An 8019-nucleotide genomic window follows, 5' to 3' on the forward strand; every position below is an offset into this window, starting at 1 on the left:
GCAACATTTTGTCATCTGTTAAAACACAGGTTTTTGATGAGTCTTCCTCTAATTCTGATGATTCCTCCTTGTAAAATCTGGTCTTTTGAATGATAGGAATAAAAAATACAGAAAAAATAGAGAAAAATCAATGAAATGTGCAAAATATGAAATTAACAAACCTGCAGCAAGGTTAACAAAACAAAGGAGAAGACGATATTACCAATTCAAAACAAAACAAAAAACCTCACTATGAATTCTATGATAGATGGGGAAGAGATTGAGATTGCTGGAAACTTCAGCTTTCTTGGTTCTAAAATCAACATTCTTGGCATCAGCAGTCAGGAAATCAAACGAAAATTTACATTGGAAAATTCTGCTGTCAGGCACCTACTTCTCCAGAGTGCTGAAGAAGTGCAATGATGCAAATCTGGAAATGAAGGTGCGCCTGATCCAGGCCTTGATATTCACAATTACTTGCTGTGCATCACAGTGCTGGACAATAACTAAGGACAAAGAAGAAGAATCTGTGCCTTTGAGTTGTGGTGCTGGAGAAGAGTGTTGAGCATATCGTGGACTGCCAGGAGGACAAACAGATCTGTCTGGAGAGGGTGAAAACCAGGCTGCTCCCTGGAGATAAGGATTTTAAATCTCATATACTTTGGGCATGTGGCCAGGAGGGATAAGTCCTTGAAAAAGTACATTATGCTTGGGAAGGTGGAGAGGAAGACCTAGAATGTGATGGATTAACTCAGAGACTAGAGAAATGGGATTAGGTCCCATTGTTGGAGATGATGAGATTGACTCAGGACATGGCAAAGTTCAAAGCTAATGTACATAGGGTTGCTGTGAGTCACAAGTGACTCGATGACATAACAACAACATGTGGAACAGATCAATTGAAAGACTTAACTTCAAAAAGAAAAATGTGGCGTTAGAATTAGAGGAGAATCACTAATAATAACCTGCATTATGCAGCTGAACCTGTTATGGCACAAAATACGAGATTTAAGCACAGCTAATATTAACAAACCTTTTATTATATGCAAGTCAAGAACGTTAGCTATTGCAAAACCATTCTGACCCCGAGAGGAAGCAAAGATTGGGTTTACATACAGAGATTGGTCATGGAGGTTACATAAAGTTAATTGCAGTTGGCAGTTGAGATTTCCTCACATTCGGAAGTCATTACTGTTTCTGACTTCTCATGCCTGGGACCCCGGGCCAGGTACCAAATGTAGTCAGGGTGTGGTAAACAAGTTGCGTTAGCTTGTACTAGGGAAAATAAACCTTAACAATACATATTTCTAAAAATGGTTGTCAGAACAAATTGGCTTCTCTGATGCTAACATAAAATAGCTTCTCTAATGCTTAGCAATTAAACTGCTACTACAAAACAACCTTGTTCACTGAAACTGAGGACTTGAAACATTTGCCACAGAAGGTTTAAGACTAAAGTCTCTATTATGGATTACATCTGAATATTAAGAAAACAAGGATTATCATAACTTGGCCCCCTGACAGCATCATGATAGATGGATGGATAAGAGATTGTGGTGGTTAACAATTTCATCCATGATGTTTATCCTCTTGGAAGTCCATGGATCCACAATCAATGCTCTTGGCACTAGCAATCAGGAAATCAAAAGGCAATTTGCTTTAGGAAAGTCTGCTGTCAGACACCTTTCCAGAGTGTTAAAGAACAATGATGTCAGCCTAGAGACTTAAGTTTGCTTGATCCAGCCCATATTCCTCTCAATTATTTGCTATGCTTCAGAGAGCTTGATAGTGAATAAAGATGGCAAAAGAACTGATGTCTTTGAGTTGTGGTTCTGGAGAAGCGTATTGAGCATATCATGGACTGCCATGAAAGCAAATCGTTGTGTCCTGGAGGGGGTGAAACCAGTATGGTCTTTGGAGGCAAGGATTTTTAAACCCTGTCTCACATACTTTGAGCATGTTCCCAGGAGGGATTAGTCCTTAGAATAGGACATCAAGGTTGGACAGGTAGAGGATCAGTACAGGAGAAGACCATGGATGAGAGGATTGACACAGTGACAGTGGAAATGGGAGCAGATGGGTTATAGATGGTTAGATAGGCTCAGGATAGGGCAGGCTTCAGAGTTATTATTTCATAGGGCCACTATGAGTCATAGTTGACTGGACAGCACTTAACTCTCAAGCAGGTATTAGTATCAGGTCAGTTTATATGAAGATAATTTAAAACTACAGGTTATATTCTATATATCTTAGATCTGTCATCATATTCTTGTCTGTTTCTTGTTGTGCTACATATACGCCACAAACTGTTTCATTGTTGCTGTTGTTGTTGTTAAATGTCATAGACGACTCATAACAACCCTGTAGAGAAAAGACCTGAACACTTGTATAAATTTCTTCATTTCTCCAAGTTCATAGAGTTCTTGAGGCAAGCTATTTCAGAAGTGGATGCCACTCCTGCTTCCAAGCTTGTGTTAATCAGAAAATTCCACCAACACTGTCTGGCATGGGTGACCACTATCGCATTTGGCACATCTGGGTCACAGTGCTCATCATAACAGCAACCACGAGTTACATCTGTACAGCAAATCAACAGACCAGTGCTATACCACCTAGAAGAATGTTTGACAAAAAAAATAATTAAAAGCAGGCCTCATGGATGCACATTAAAATCACCAACCTTTGGCTTAGTAGCATCACTTTCTGTCCAGTAGACCAACTGAGCTCTCTCTGTGTTGTTGCTGTTGTTGTTAAATGCTATTTCATTACTGTTGTTGTTGTTGTTGTTGTGTGTCGTCGAGTCGCTTGCGACTCATAACGACCCTATGTACAACAGCCCTAAACTCTGCTCTGTCCTGTGCCAATGGTAATAATATGTAGGATAAGAAAAAGTGCTTAAGCTGCTTTCAAATTTGAGTTTTCAAGAGTTAAGCATTTTGCAAAGTTCAACAATTTACAAAATACAGAAAATTTAAGAATAAAATCTTCCTGAACTTGTCCTAATTTCCAACTCTTCAATCATGAATATTATTGATTCACTGTTATTTCTAAAACAATACTAAGTAGATATTTACCATCTTGTATCCCTCTATAACTAACCAACTCCCATAAACTCAAGATGAATTCATAAGAGGCCATGGCAAAATGGATATCCTTGCTGATATCAGATGGAACTTGGCAGAAACTTGAGAACATCCAAAGATGTTTACTTGTATTTTATTGAATATACAAAGGGATTTGACTGTGTTGATCATAACAAGTTATTGCTAACACTGAAAAGAACAGGACTCTATTGCTTATGCAAAATTTATGCACATACTAAAAGGAAGTTGCAGAATAGAATAAGGAATATTACATGGTTTAAAATCAGAAAATATGTGCATCAAGACTAGGTCCATTCTCTATAACAATTCAAATTGTATATTAAAAAAAATTGAGGAGCTGGACTAAATAAAGAAGAATGTGGTATCATGATTAGAGGAAGGCTCATTAACTACCTGAATCAAGCAAATTACACAAGAGGACTTGAAGCCAGAAGATCAAAGACTATGACCTTTAATATGGATTATATCTCAAAACCAATTATTTTTCTCACTAGACCAATAGTCAAGATCATAATAGATGGAGAAAAAGTTGAGGTTTACAATTTTACTTGGATTTACAGTCAACATCTATGGTTGTTGTTGTTGTTAGGTACTGTTGAGTCGAGTATGACTCATAATGACCCTATCAATAATAGGTCTGAACTCTGTCCTATCCTATGCCATCCTCATACTTCCTGACATATTAGAGCCCACTGAGGTCTCCTTCTCCTTTGTTGACCATCTATCTACCTTTCCAAGCATCATCTCCCTTTTGAAGGAATAGTCCCTCCTAGCAACTTACTCAAAGTACGTGAGGCCAGCCTCATCATCTTTGCCTAAAAAGAGCACTCTGGCTGTACCCTTTCCAAGACATATTTCTTTATTATTTTGGAAATCCAGAGGATGTTCTGTCCTTTTCTCCAACACCACAGCTCAAAGGCATCAATTATCCTATTGTCCTTATCCATTGTACAACTACACCTATTATATCAATAGTCAATAAATCAAAAGACATATTGCACTTGGGAAATTTGCTGTGGAGGACCTCTTTAAAATTCTAAAGAGCAAGGATGTCAGCTTAAACACTAAGGTGTGCCTTGTCTAGAGAGTGGTGTTTCAGTTACTTCCTAGGCATCTCAAAATTGACAATGAATAAGGATGGCAGAAAAACAGATGTCTTTGAATTGTCTTGATGAAGAACACTTAATGTCTCATGAACTGCCAAAAGAACAAACAAATCTGTCTAGAAGAATGTTTAACCAGCATGCTCCTTAGAGGGAAAGATAAGAGTCAGTCCTTGGAGAGAGACATGATGCTGCTAAAGAAATTTCAGAGAAAAATAGGAAGAGCCTCAATGAGATGTATTTACACAGTGAGTACAATGAGATTGGAAATGATGAAAAGTCATGAGAATGCCACAGGATAGGGAGGTCAAGGTGTGGATTCATTGTTCATTAGGTTGTTGTGAGTCATAGTTGGTGTGATGGTATATAAAAATAACAACCACATCTCAAAACTGTATGAGCACACAAAAATTTTTTTATTCCACAATGTTTAACATAAAATATATTTCCCTCAATAATTTGTTGTTGTTATTATTGTTGTTGTTGTTATGTGTTGGTGAGTCACTTGTGACTCACAGCGACTATATGTACAACAGCCCTGGAACATGCTCTATCCTGTGCCAACTTTACTGTCTCTGACACACCTACCCTCATTACCCCAGTCACTAAGTCAATCCCTCTACCCCTTCTAAGCATGATGTCTCTCTCCTTGAAACAGGTAAAAATATGTCATAGGAAGCCTCAGAATCCTTGCCTCCAAGGAGCAGCCTGGCTTCACCCTCTCTAGAATGAACTTGTTCTCCTTGCAGTCCTTGCTATATTCAACACTCTTCTCCAACACCAAGATCAAAGGCATAAATTCTCTTTCTATCATCCCTAGTCATTGTCCAGCTCTCTGATGCATAGCAATCAATTGCAAAGTCTATGGCCTGGGTCAGGTGCATCTTAGTCTCCAGACTGATATTGTTGCTCTTCAGTACTCTGGAGAGGTCCCCAAAAGCCAACTTTCCCAATTAAATACATTTCTTGATTTCCTACTTCTGGTACCAAGAGTCTTGATCCTGAAGCCAAGCAAACTAAAGCTGTTAGTTAACAATCTCAATCTCTTCACCATCTATCATAATGCTGCCAACTGTTCCAGTGGTGAAAATCTCTGTTTTCTTGATGTTGAGGTTCAATCCATATTGAAGACTGCAGTCCTTGACCTTCTGCAGCAAGAGCTTCAGGTCCTCCTCAGTTTCAGCAAACAGGGTTGTGTCATCTGCATAATGTAGGTTGTTGATGACTCTTCCTCCTATCCTGATGCCACATTCCTCCTCATACAGCCCAGCCTCCCGAATGATCTGTTCGGCATATAGGTTGAAAAGGTATGGAGACAGAATAAATCCCTGGCTACACCTTTCCTTATTTTGTCTCCTTGTTTTGTTTATTAATGATTGATCTTTCACTATAGCTGAGAGTTTTATCCTTTATTAAAAAGGGATCATTTTTTTTGGTGCTTCATTTTGGAAAAAATAGACAAGGACATGCTGAAGTTGAGGGTCACTATGAGAAGTAAGGGCCTCTTTGGCAAGCTGATAGAGCCTGCAATATTCTTCATGGAATGTCTCACTTGGTGTTGCTTCTATCTTTCTCTTTTCCAAGGCTCAGGCTGTGTTGGAAGTTGCCTGGGAAGTCCGTTTCTTGTCAATAACAGTATGCTCAGAGGAGAAACAGTGGATTCCATGAGAAAAGACTCCTGGTGGCTGTTGAGATACAGGGAAATCCTGTGATGATGAGGTGGTACAGGATTCCATCTGAGGGATTTTGGAAGACTCCTTTTCACTCCTCTACTTCCTGATCAAACCTCCAGTTATCTTCCTGAATATAATGCTTAATGTCATCAGACAGCTTTTCTAATTCTTCTACCATATGATCTGATTCATATGGGACTGTCTGAATGGAAGTGGGGTAGCTTGTCATAAATGTATATGCGAGAGTAAGCACTGACACTTCTCAGTTTCCATAAGAATTCTTTTCAAGTGCTTCCCAAGAAAATTCAGTAATAGAGATTTCATTGTACTTGAGCCAGAACTGTCAAGGTTGATTATAGATACAAGCCTAGTAGTGTCAAGCATTTGCTTGTCCCGCATGACCAAGAACAACATGCAAGCAGTAGACACCTAATGAAGGAGAGGGTTATAATACATCTGCTCAATAGACCAGTAATTCGTTAAATTTTTTTTACTCAAAGTATCATTTATTTTAAATATTTCTCCATATAAGTTTTATTATTTTCCTATTAAAAACATGAAATATTTAGGATTCAAGTTACTAAATATAAAATAATGGTATTTTAGTAAGATGTTTAATAAACAAAAACCAGAGATGGAGGATCAAGAAGATAGGCTAGATTAAAAATCACTTTTACTCCACAATAAAATCTATAGACGTATCCAAAGGCAATTCTGTAAGTCTTGCATATCTTTTTCAATTTCACTCTGCCACTTCTGAAGACAGGTATTAACAAAGTAAAAGACCTTGACTTTGCAAGGAGCTGAGTGGGCTGGCACTTCAGTGGAAGAGTAGGAAGATTTAAGTTGCAGAATCTCAGACTTATATAGTGAATCTTCAGCAGAAGAAAAACTGAGCTTTCAGCACTTACACTGTCCTTGGATGTCAGGTCAGAAACAAGACAATGCATTGAAGAAAGTGGTAATATTACCCATGTGGGACTTTGAGATGGAAAGGTTTTTGAAACAGATTTTGTACTGCCAATTTCAATAAATCATTTCAACATGTCCAGGAGTTTAAGACATTATTGTTTAAATTACATTATATGAATCTTAAAGTTGGGAAATGAAAAAGGATGAAAAAAAATCTGTCTCTTTGAACTGTAATGTTGGAAAAGAGTACTGAATATGTCATGGCCTGAAAAAACCAACCAACCAACAAACAAACAAAAACCCCCACAAAACCCAAAATGTATCTTAAGAAAATTCAGACCAATGCTGTCATGACTTATGGGAGCACCATACTACACAGGAGCATCACAAAACTGGAATTTGAGTAAGCAGTTTAAAAACACTGACAAACTTTACTCCCAATGCTGAAGCCCTGTGCCTGGAATTCTGGTCCCAATGCCATTGGCCTGCATCTGGAACTCTGGTCCAGACACTGATGCCCCACACTGGGAACTACAGTCCTGACACCAACGTCTCACACAAAGAACTCTGGTCCTGATACCAATATCCACCCTGGGAGGGAGGCTGGAACTTGAGTGAGGTACTTTGTGGGGGATCACTGCTGTTTTGCTGCATCACATGGGACCCCTTAAGCTCAATCAGAAGGGAGATAGACAGCTGAAGCTTACTTTTGAAGGAAAAAGCAAGGCTTCCTGGTTTTTCAATCAGGTCTTTGCATTCCACCTGTGTCTCCTCACAATCAGTCTATGAACTGCCTTTAGCCCAGAGCACTTGGGCTACCCTAGCTGTGGCTGTGGTCTGACAGAAGAGGGAAACAAAGACAAGGGTAGGTGTCCCACCTGGACAGGTCCCACCCAAACAGGTCCCACCCTGTTCTGGAGTAGTGACTTCAGATCAAGAACCTGCTATTGCCTCAGACATAAAAAACTCCATCACAGATGACAAAGATAAACAAAGACAGAGTAGGTGTCCCACCCTCTTCTGAAGTGGTGACTTCAGATCTATAAACTGCTATCACCTCAGACATGAAAAACTCTACCACAGCAATGTCACATAGGAAACAGGCTACCTTACCCCCTAAACAAGCCTAGAGCATGATGTCACCCCCAACAAAGTGACACAGTTTCCTGAAGCCAGAAAGTCTAATGAAACTTTATGACATGGAATTTAGAAGAACAATGATAAAATATTTCCAATGGGTGAAATACA

General features: G+C 39.0%; 1 pseudogene; it reads right to left on the reverse strand.

Annotated features, from left to right (window-relative positions):
- Positions 1-5598: 5598 nt before the first annotated feature.
- Positions 5599-6905, reverse strand: LOC102861910 (annotated as a pseudogene).
- Between the last annotated feature and the right edge of the window lie 1114 nt (positions 6906-8019).

Source organism: Elephantulus edwardii, unplaced genomic scaffold (assembly GCF_000299155.1).
Source record: "Elephantulus edwardii isolate Elephantulus edwardi_28Jun2011 unplaced genomic scaffold, EleEdw1.0 scaffold00002, whole genome shotgun sequence".
In the NCBI taxonomy this organism is placed as follows: Eukaryota; Metazoa; Chordata; class Mammalia; order Macroscelidea; family Macroscelididae; genus Elephantulus; species Elephantulus edwardii.